Genomic DNA, 12,345 nt, shown 5'->3' with positions numbered 1-12,345 from the left:
AATCCTGGTTATTTCCTGCAGTCATCTACCAAGCAGAACTAATGTAACCTCACTCTTCATTTTGTTGAAAAACTCTCAAATTCAACATTTTAACAAACTTTGACCAAAAGTAATAATGTTGTATTAATGTTGTGTTAATGTAGTGTAAGAAAATTCAGCCATTAGAAATCATGTCTCCACAGCAGCGGTAGTCACCAGTTCAAACTCTTTAAGTGGACATTTCCACAGCACAAATTCAAAGATACTATTCAGGTAAGAAACTCTGACACTGTCTGGATATCCTTGAGAGTGCAGTGTGTTGGGAGTTATGGCTATAAAACAAGTTATAAGAGGTCAAAATGCTTCAGTCTGTGAAGTGAAGGCTGCTCGTGGAGTTATTTTGGCTGAACCTGATCTACCCCTTCCATTTTTATTTGAACAGTTTATGATCTGATGATTTTAATGATGTTTGAATGAAATGTGCACAGGATATTTCGGCTCAAGTTAAGCTAACATGGGGAGGGTTTCTAGCTTAGTCCTTTGTTGCTTGTCATCCCCCCTGTCTCCTCGCAGTCTTTCTGTCTTTGTGCTTTGCAGTGTCAGGAAGCTGTGCTATTCACTCTCCTCCTCTTCATTGCGGCAGTGATGAAGATGATACCGCATGCAGGGTTTTGTGTTTTTTTTTCTTTCGCTCCTCCACAAAGTCTGGCTCAGCACTGGAACAGAGATGACTATACAGGTGTCTTTGCTCTACTCATAATGCAGAAGGCTGCCTGTCTGAGAAGGTCACCGGCTGCTCATGAGAAGGACTAAAAGATATGCAGATGCTTCGTGTACTCATTTGCTGATATTGTCTCTGCTCTATAAGTGTTTTAACCTTGTTGGAATCAGATTGTGAGCCTTTCATTCACAGCAAACAGGATGAAGGAGGGTATATACCACTAATTTAGCTCTACAATTTTCATTAGCTTCATCCACAAGTATATCTGCATACAGGCTCATCTCCTAGCTTTGTCCTTTTCAATCAGTGTATTTGTATGTATTTATTGTTTCTTGGAAAAAAATCACAAAAAAGAGATAAATGAAGAAAATTAAGATAACTTGTTTATTCCCAAAGTAGCTGAAGCATTTAATAGTTCATACTGGTGCACATACACTCAAGACCCTACACTACCCACTATTGTCTTACTTACCGCAGTGTGTTTGTGATCTCACTCAGCATTGGACAATTAACTCATGTTGATGACTGCATCCTGCTGGATCAGACTTTTTTGTCCAGTCACCAGATATTGGAAAGAGAAACAATAAGAGATGACCAGGGAAGACGTGAAAACTGTCACCAAGTGTCTAAAATTCAAGGTCTTCATGTCAAGTGAGTTATTCTCATTTAGGTCCCATTTCAAAAAGCTTAACTTCACAGCTGAATTGAGATGTGGTTGGTATCCTTGTCTGTTTCTAACACCTGTTTTCTTCTTAATATTATTTATTTAACCCTCTGTTACTCATTAATTTGTTGTGCTTTCCCCTCAGAGACTTTAAGACAGCAGCAATATAGTTTTAAATTAAAAAACCCCATTAGTACCAAACAGCTAATGCTCACTCCCTACTCAGCAATATGGGTCATGGGGCAGACAATTCAGAATGCTTGTCTTTTCTTTTTGGTCAAACAATCAAACAAAATACATTGGTTTTTTTATTGCATATAAATGCAAAGTAACAATGACCTGTTGGATCCCACCCTCCCACTCCTTTGTCTTGAAACATTTGCTGTCTGCAGAATCTCATCCTCTTTCTTGAACCCTGGTAACCAGCAGCAAAGTTTGAGGGGATTCTTTATAATGTGAATGACCCCTTTGTTATTGTGGCCTTTGCTTCAAGCCTCTTTTTTGACATTTGCACTTAATAAAACAATGACTCAGCTGAGGGCCATTTGGACCGGCAGCTCCATTAAAGGACTGCTGAGCCCCTGGAGCACCTGCTCATTCGCCAGTCACTGAACTGTTGGTTTCCCACAAGTGAGCTTGAACAAGTGATACTTTAGACACCCTCAGGTAAATGCTGAGAGGGTAAATGTTGAGGCAGTAACTGTGTGTGGGAGTGTGGTTGTGTTTGTATCTAAGTGAAATAGAGTATCTAAGAGAGAAGAGGACAGATGCTGAAAGGATGAGGAGACCTGCATTAGCTAAGTTCTTTGTCTTTTGGAGTTGGCAATTTGTGCCAGGGTAGAAAAGTACTAATACAAATTTCCTAATGAGTTTTTTTGTTTGTTTGTTCTAAACTTGATTATATCAATAAAATCATAACTGCGGTACCATTTCATCACTAACTACTGGGCTGTGTAACGTGAGTCACTGTTCAACAGTGAGAATAAATGATTCATTCAGGTCCATTCATTTTCTTTAAACCTTCCCCTCTGCCTCATATCAGTCTCATTAAGTTAAATCATATCTGTCACAAATGTACCAAGACCTCCACCATAATGGTGATGGGATTATATATTAAGGAATAAATATCAACCTGATCACAGCCCTTGGTCTAATAGATGGATCGGATGTGGCCTCCCTTTGAGAATGTAAAACAAACCGGTGATTTTAATCTTTGCCTCACTTTGAGGCAGGACAACAGAAGCTCTTAAGATTGGGCGTTGTAATCATGACTTGCTGTTAACACCAAATGAGGAAATGATATTCCATTCAAAACTCTGTTATCAAAAAGATATATCAATTAACTGTTTGTTGTTGTTGTTGTTTTACATAGCCTTAAAGCACAACAGATTTTATCTCAAATCATAAAAAAAAAAATCCAGTAGGTTTACACCATCTAACGTTGACAAGGACCTAAGATCAAGATTATACAAGCAGTCTTATCTAGACGGAGTTCTTTGCAGCACTTGGCAAGTTAAAATGTTGAGGACAAACTGGAATGGGCAGCCATCTCAGGCAGAACCAGTCTCATGTTAAAAATCCACTGAGACTGTGTTGGGGTTGGAAGGAGGGAAGGAGAGAGATGCAGAAAGAGAGAGAAAAGGAAAAAAGAGACAAATTTTAATAAATTGAATGCAACACGGAAAACAAAGGTGAAAATGTGTGTTATATGGTGTTGGGAATAATTGCCTGAATAACACCTTTTTTGTTTACCAGTAATGGGTAATCTGATTAATTACTTCTTCAAATGTTTCAATGCGGTTATCGTTACCGACAGTGAAAAATGACAGGTAATGGAGATGAGGTGCTGTATGTATTACCAAAATACCCTGAAATTTATTAATCTCACTCCATATTTCTCTCATCTCTTTCGGAGCTGATTGATTGATAGGAAAGGATGAGCAGGAGGCGTCCTGGTTCTCAGGTGAATCTTCGTCATTGGTTGTTGGCCTCTGACACGTAATTCTTCTCTGCCTCCAGGCAGTCTGAGACCTGCATTCCTCGTCCAGTCATCGCGCCCCCTTCATGCTTTGGTGTCTGCAGAGAAGCTGTCCTAGATTAATTTATCCTAAATCCTTTAAAAAAAAAAGCATATACCTGATCTCTGCAAAAGAAAATTCATGAAATAAGTTTTCAGAATTACACACAATTAATCATTTTTATTTGGCATAAGCATTACCTTCAATTGAGGTCACTTTTCATCCTTATGCTGGGTGATCTACAGCCTTCCAGGAGCTTTTAACCTCCCATTAAGTGTCCAACAATATTTGTTACTGCAATGAGCACATTTGTATAATATTATTAGCAAAGCACATGTACATAAGCTATATATTCTAACTAACATTTTTTACACACACACACACACACACACACACACACACACACACACACACACACACACACACACACACACACACACACACATATATATAAAAAACTGATTGTCCTTAGTTGTTGAAGTGGAGGGTGACAGACATATAAGTAATGATTGGCTAAAGGTGGAGTACAATTTCACAGGTCTGATTGTGAAGCGGAGCTGTCAACACCTTCACTCTGCTGCTGTGAGAGCTGCATCCTTGTGCTGATGGAGTTTAATCCTACCCATATATGGAGGATGTAGGCATGGGGCCAACATATTTTGGAGTTTAAAGTGAAATTCTCCAATTCATCACGTCAAAACCTTGAACGATTGTATTCATTTGAATGTTCATTTCTTTGTACACACCAGTTTTCTTACTGTGTCATTCATTTCTGTCTCCTGTGTGAGTGTTTCCATGCTGATGTAAGTGACATGGACTTGTTTCACAATGGTTCTCACTTGCAAAGAATGAGGGTTAACTTAGAGTTGGGATACGATTGAACCATGACAGGTTTTTATCAGCATTGAGCTGCTGCTAGACCAGGACATTTTTAATGTCTCTACCAGATTTATGTCCACAGTCTGTGTGTGTGTGTGTGTGTGTGTTAGTGTGTGTGTGTGTGTGTGTGTGTGTGTGTGTGTGTGTGTGTGTGTGTGTGTGTGTGTGTCTATGCGCGCGCATGTATGTTGTTGATCTCAGATTTAGCAGGCCAAAAAGCTGAACATTTTAGTTATTGCATCGTCGTCTGACAATAGGAAGGCAAGTCTACATACTTAATGCTGCAAAAACCGTAACAATCAAAATATTTCAATGCAGCAGTCTCTGGCAGGTTTTAGTTATAATACAAACTAAAGTGGCTTCAGAAATATGGGCATCACAACAGCTACACCTGAAGTGAAGGCAGAGCTTTAGGGTTTCTTCTGGTGGCTGACCGTTGTAGGCCATAGGTCATGGAGCTAATCTCCTTTATAACATATTTAACATAGATCAAACTATAACAATAACAATGTGACAACAATAACATTATTGACGGTGTCAGTTTTTTTATTTTTCTGGGAAGTTTAAATTGATTAATTTCTTGCCTAAAATAAAATAGGCTTGATGGCTTGTAGCAGGTTCTTGCTACAGTATGACACCACAGCATAGTGGAGATGGACAGTAACCAAGTTTACAAACTAATTCACAAAACTGCAAGGGTCTGTTACAGATTAACACAAGAACTGGTTCTGCCAAGGACTGAAGAGACCTGTGATGTTTTTGTAACTTATTCACAAGTTAAATGTGTTATTTAATCGGTGGAAAAGATCCGATGTCGGTCTTGCAGATCAAGCCACTACTTCTGCACATGGCTGGGCTCACATTGCATCTCAAGCATAAGGTTGGCATTTTGGCTTCACCTACAGCTGGAGGAGATAAAGACATGCCATCTCCTGTTTATTCACATGCTGTACAGTTAATGCACCCCTCAAAGACAGTTGCTTTGAAAGAAGCTGTTTTTGGATTAAAAAAGGCATTCCTAATGTTTCTCATTCACATTAGAAAAAGTGTGGGTCTGTGTCTACAAAGCCACAATTAACGCAACACAATCTGATTACCAAGGTCCCACACATCCTCGTAGGGTCATCCTTTCCTCAGTTGGACAGCTTGCTGACTTTCACATCTACTCACTCAGCCATCAGGACAGGTCTTTTTCCCTACTCAGGGTCAATACAATGTCACTCTCAGCTTGCACAAAGTCAGCAACTTTTTGAAAAACAAGGTGACAAAGAGAGAGCTCCTACAGTGGAACGGTACACGCTGTTTCACACTGTTTCACACTGTTTCACCCTGTCTCACACTGTCTCACACTGTCTCACACTGTCTCACCCTCTAATGAGCACCATAGGCTTCAAGGGAGCCTGGAAGCCAGACTCCTGCTCCCCATGTCATGACACTGATGCTACATAATTGCACATGTGTGCATCTGTCACCATAGCAACAGGCCACCACACTAGGACATAGCGCTCTTGGGTGGGGAGGCAGAAACTGCTGCTCCAGTTCATGCCTGATTGACCTTGTGCAGTGCAGGAAAGACAACGCAGTCAGGCAGCAGTGTACGTCCTTACAGCACAGCGAGTGTGAATGGAAGGGGTCATCGGGCTAATTAGCATGCTGCTGGTGGCACAAAATGTCATTGCTCTAATTGTTTAGCACTCTGACATGCAGCAACCTTTAAGACCCTTACTCTCTAAGTGTGAATGAAGCAAACCAACACACAGTTCTCTAAACATACATGATTGTTTTATAGAAGTAACAAGTGCTACAACTTTCAGACAACACCACTTAAATTGTTTCCAACAGGGAAAACTGCAATACTAATTAAAGGTCCCATATTCTGCTCCTTTTCTGCAGTCAATATGGATCATTGATGTCTTCATGAAATGGTAGCAGCACGTTTTGGTCCAAAAAGCCAATAAATCAAGCACAGCAGCATTGTTTCCAGGCTCTCATAGCCCCTCTGTTCAGAACGCTCTGATTTAGTGGGCGTGACCTTCATATGTAAATGAGCCACAGCTGATACCGCCCCACTCTTCTGCGTCACTGAGTGCAGCGCCACGAGCTCCGAGTGCACAATGTTTAAAAAACAGCGAAGCTCGTTTACTGCAACATTTCAGGCTAAAACAACAGACTAACTGCAGCTAAAGTTAGCATCCTGAAGCTAACACAGAGACACTGAGGAAAAGCTCTTACATCTGCTCTACAGCACACAGCATTTAAAATACTCACATTTCCAGGGTCTGAGGTTTGTTGGTGGATGGTTGGTAATGCGCCTGGATTCAGGACCAGTGTATTCTGTAGCCCTCTGTTGTACTGTCCAAAGTTGGAAAAGCAGTCAGCCGTGCACACACATGCACAGTTTTACTGAGTGTAGCTGGCACATTTCCTTGATAAACGAACTCTAGCCACTTAGTCCACCTTCCGAGATGGAAAACTTGTGCATGGAACTATGTGGCTGTTTACTGAGATTTCTCTCCAGCAGCAGGGAGGGGAGTGGGCGAGGAGGGGGTATCTGCTCTGTGGACCAATCAGCTTGGACTTGCCCCTGATTGGTCAAAAAAGGAAGTTGCTGACGTCCGCAAATCCCCAAAATCCAAACAGCCTGTTTTAGGCAGAATTTTACATTCACAAGCACTACTTAGTACAGGTTTTGTCATTAAATATCACATTTTGTGGGCTGGGAGGAAAGCCAAAGACCCACAAATTTCACAAAAAGGCTTAATTAAGTGTTTTTTTTTTGTATAATATGGGACCTTTAAACAATTAGGTACAGCAAAATAATCAAAAAAGGTATAGTTGAAAATCTAGGGTAAGGCCCTACTATGAAATTAAATACAACAAACCAGAGTTGTTTCACATAGCATTTTTCAGAATTTGATGTGAAATAAACAGAAAACCGGACCCTGTCTCCATGTCAGACGCACATATTATTTGCTTCAGTGCTGTCACACAATGGTCAGTAGATGTTGATTCACTTTTCAATAGTTATATATTTCATACATTTTCATGTAGCTTTTTTTTAACAGACATTGGATTTTGATTTATTTTTTTAATATTTATTCCTCTCAGGATGGTTACTATATTAGAATAAAAACCCAAATAAATAACCTGTGCTTTGTGTAAAAGTTGTCTTGACATCTGGAGCAAGTGCTTTAAACTTAAGTTTTCTTCTTGGACCAGGACATTGTTTCATCTTATTTATGTTTTTCTTTTATATTTTAAATTTGTATTACTCAAAATTTAAAGCTGACTTCCTTGTTACATTGAAATTATACTTTGCCATCATGGGCACACTTTACTCCCACCTGACTGCAGTAAGTTTTCATGTTCATTTTTCAATCGTTCATTCTTTTTATCCTTTCAGTAAACGTATCATGCATCAAGAAACAGTGAGTTACACATGAAGCATTTCAACAAGGTCAAACAGAGCAAGTTTTTCCATCACAAGCTGAGTTGCATTTAAATTAGGGATGTTTACAGAGACTGCTTTCTTCTGAAAAATCATGGGCCTTAAGCTCAAATTACCTGAGGGCTGCTGAGCATCTAATCTTGTCACAAGAAGGCCACTTCAGGTGTTCCACTTACCAAAAAAAGGGAAAACTGAAAATATGTTCAGCTTTTCAAAAACTGTAGTTCTCCAAATAAACTATTTTTCAGTTGTACCTGACTTTTCTTCCCTCATGTTTGCTGGTATGTCAGACATATGGGAGCGCTCCTTTTCAGACAGCTGGGCTGCTCTTACTCTGAGAGAGGTGGCAGTTGAAACCCTCAGTATGCCTTGAAGATGGATATCGCACAGTCTGAACCTTTTCTTTGACTTGCGTCCTTTCTTTTGCGTTTTGGAATACATTTTGTAGCATTGACAGCTCTTTCTTTAGCTGTGCAGACTGTTGTGTCCACTCATCTCCCTGCTACTTTGCACACTGCTCCACATGCTTCATTGAGTAATGGGGTGAGAGGTTTCACTCCTTAAAAACAGCAACTTTCTCTGTGTATATGAGACAGGAGAAATTCCCCTTAAACTCAAAACAGGAACCCTTCTCATCCCTCTCCTGAGACACTCTGCGCTTGAAATCAACCTGCAGGCAGCCCAGGGACAGCTTTAGCAGCTTCTGTGTGCAACTAAGTGCCCTCCAAGCCTGTGTCACTTCTAAACATTTTCATTTAATTTTGTATTCATTGACTTAAATGTCAGTTTTATGTAGTCACAGCTTCTGTCATCATGTCTGACTTTGTATTTAGTTTCTTTAAGTTTTTATTTAGTTTTCGTCTGTTAAAAAAGGTTGTCGACAAATATTCAGAATCGTAGTCTTCTTCAACAAAATTAACACTGAATAGGAATGAGTGAATGGGATAGGCTAAAGAAATGTATTATAAGTCTAAACATATGACAGCTCAAACTTAAAAAAAAAAAACTATATCCTCCTCAGTGTTGAATTTGACTCTTTTGCTGGGACTGAGTTGTTTAAGTGGCTTTTGAAAAGAAGATATTTTGAGTGCATGCGTAGACCTTGAAGGAGTTTTCATGGACTTGATTTCTGTGAATCTGTGCTTGATTACTCTTTCTCATAGTGAGGATGTGATAGATGTTCCATGCAGAGCTGAAATTAAATCTGAATTGTGCAAACTGAAATTGAGCTCTGTAGTTGAATTCTCAAGTAAGTAATTTACAGTTTCAAAGCAAACAAAATCATTTCAAAACATTAAATACCATTTCAGATGATGCTGTTCAGATTCTATACAGTGATTTAAATTCAGGATCTAGTGGCACAAATCTTAGCTCACAAGACACAGGAAAAGGATCTTTAAGAACAACATGTGGAGGGTAACTAAGGATACAAAGAAACACAGGAAAGATCAACACAAGGAACACACAGAAAAAAGCCAAGACATTATAGAACTAATCCCTTCACATCATTAGAAAGCAGTCCCACACTCAACCACTTGCAACAATTTTTCTGAAATATTCAAAATTTTGTATTTTTACTTTTAACAACCAACAAGACATGACAACCAACAAAGAAGAGCAAAGCATCTCACGTTGTAGTAAAAGAAATAGAAAAAAGACCATTTAAATATTAAATAAATAAATAGATAACAACAACAATAATAATAATAATAATAATAATAATAATAATAATGATAATAATAATAATAATAATAATAATAATAATAATAATAATAATAATAATAATAATAATAATACAAAATAATAAAAACTGCACTTGAGCTACACTAAACTGGATCTAAGCTAGGTAAAGACATACACAATACCTGCACAGAGTCGATAAAGCACCTTCAGCTCAGGTAGGAGCTCACTGAACTGTTGTGACAGATGCACAGCTGCTTTGAGCATCTCTCTGAGTCTGTGTGGTTTCACTTAGTATGCTCAGACATGCCCAAGGAGCAGCGATGCAATTTCCCCCTTCTCTCCTCAGTGTGCTTTACAGAGTGGAAAGACATTCAGCTTTTAACCCAAAGGAACGCCTCAGGTTTTCAGGCAAAGAGCTGATTGAACAAGACAAGTGAGTCAATAATCTTTTTCTTACTTTGGAAACCAAATCTATTCTGCATTTTGGTCAAAAACGGATGACAGACACAGACTATTGTTTGGCCACATATCTGAGAGAGGTGAGGCTGCTCCACTTTGAGTCCAGGGTCAAGCCTCCAAAACTGTCAGAGGATCCAACCTGTGTGAAATAGACAGAAACTGACATCAAAACAGGTGGGTTTAATAGGAACTTGCCCGGCTGTTTGTCAGTGAAACAGCAGTGTCAGCGGTCCGAGTCATCCTCAGCTGTGAACAATGGAAAAAGTTACTTTTTGCCAAACCTCCAGACACCAATGAGCCATAATGTTACAACTTTTTGTGTAGCATTTCCGTGGGTTGTCTTCTCATCTGTTCAGGAACAAAAGAACTGTGTCCTGTTGTATGTGGCAACACAATGTCAGCAGCCATTCCTTCAAGTCCTGTGAGTTATGAGTTGGCGCCACTGTGGATTAGACTTGACTGTCCAGTACACCTCATAGTCGGATTTAATTAAAATCCCTGTGAGGACTTTCTAGGTGATATTAAAGTGTCTCTGAATGCCTGATCATTATCAAAAGTTTAAAATATGATAATCAGCATCATAATAGTTAATCCACAGTTGGATTAGATGTAAGGCAAATAGAAGTCACCATGACAACACCAGTAAGAAGAGGGATCTGTGTTTTTCTCTGCTAAAAGATTTCTTAAATTAATTTTGTCGTATTTGTGGACACTGGAGCAGGACTGTCAAAAAGAAAAAGGACCCAGTTTTTATATGTCCCTTCTGAGGGCCCTGTGGTACTTGTGTGGTCCACCTTCTCAAAACCAGCATTAACTTGTTTCTTCTTATCATTCTGCCAGCTAGTGTCCCTCACCTTCTTGGTGACCCTGTATTTGGACAGAGTCTCCTCTGAGCTGTATTTTTTAAGCCTCTCTGGCCCTCTGTTGGTTTCCTTCAGCAGTTCTGTGAGCTCACTCAAATTCTTGTCAAGTTGATCTTTGTACCAAAGGTAGGCTGTTCTGTTGATCTTTACTTGGTTTGTTAATCTCTGCTTATTTGAGTGGTTATGATAGAGTAATGAGCCCAAATTTGTAGATTGTATCTTTCTCATGGTGGTGGCACCTGATAAAAGGTTTAAAATGATCAGTTACTCTTATACTTTTCTCCTTTTTTTTTTTTTTTTTTTTTTTTACATTTAAATCCCCACACCGTAAACTAATTGGAAATTATTTTCCTAACCTTCCAATCAATCTTACCTGAGGAGGCTCAAAGCCTGCCCCATTTATACACTGCAAAAAACCCAGAGATTAAAGTGTTTTTGTCTTATTTTGAGTAGAAAGTGTCTTTTTAGACTTAATATGAGCCACAGTCACTTGACCAGTCCTGAAAAATGTCTTATTTAAAGTTATTTAGAGACAAAAATGAGGTCTGAATTAAAAAAAAAAAAAAAAACTCTGACAGTGGGGTAAAAAAAATTACATTATTCTAATCTTGCCAAATACATTTGGCTCTTATCAAGGCTAAAAAGACATTTTTCAGGGGGAAAAAAAAGAGAAAAAACACTTGGTAAGATTTCAGTTTTTTTGCAGTGTAATATGGCTCTCACCAATGATTATACTTCAAAACTCTTCCTCATAAGTCTTCATGTCATGCTCCATTGTTTCTTAATCAGTAATCAAACAGACTCTCCCTGCCTAGTGCTTGGACTTCTAAGAACTATCCCCCCTAGGGACCGTTCATCCTGCTTACTTGATTGTTTCACGTCCTTTGCAATGGAAATGTAAGAAAAAAAAGGGGTGCAAATATTAAATCACTGCCATGATCAGTGTACATTTGTTCTTCATCTTAACAGCATTAAAATGAGGTTGTTTAAAGCTGGAGGGAAACTAAGTATTTTTTGCTTCTTTCCCTGAGGTCATAAAATACTTTTATTGTGCAGAAATAACTCTGACAGCTCATTCTTGGGAGATTAAAGAGTATTTCTGGTGCAGTGTGTGAGACATGCACTGATTAGTTTTCATGATAAGACAAAATTAAAACAGGGTCATGATACTTCCTGTGGACAGACATCAATATATCATTGTGTTCTTTTTCTTCCTCACTGCCACCTTCCCATGCAGTCCTCTAGCCACAACAAGATCATCTGATTTGCACCTTTGTGTCCTCTCAATCAGTCAGCATTGTTCCCGAGCTGCTGAACTGACAGGAGCTCAGCCTTGGAGCTCATTATGCACAGAAAAAAACTGACACCTGTGGCTGAATTGATTGTCTATGTCTATGAGTGCCAGTGTGTTTTCAGAGAGACGGTGAAAGAATGTGATAAGGTAGAGGTTGATGAGTTGTGGGACTTGGTAGTTGAGTTCAGAAGGGGATTGAAACATTAACCTTTCCTGACCCCGCTGTAGTCCATCAGAACAAATGAGCTGGAATGTTTGCAGTGTGACGATCTCTCCTGATGAAGTAATCTCTCATGATTAATTTGTCATTCCTGGAATCAATGAAGGCAACATGACA

This window comes from Halichoeres trimaculatus, unplaced genomic scaffold (assembly GCF_033239565.1).
Source record: "Halichoeres trimaculatus isolate MK-OKI-2021-1 unplaced genomic scaffold, fHalTri1.1 fHalTri1_scaffold_1, whole genome shotgun sequence".
Classification (NCBI taxonomy): Eukaryota; Metazoa; Chordata; class Actinopteri; order Labriformes; family Labridae; genus Halichoeres; species Halichoeres trimaculatus.
This window is presented reverse-complemented; position numbering follows the sequence as displayed.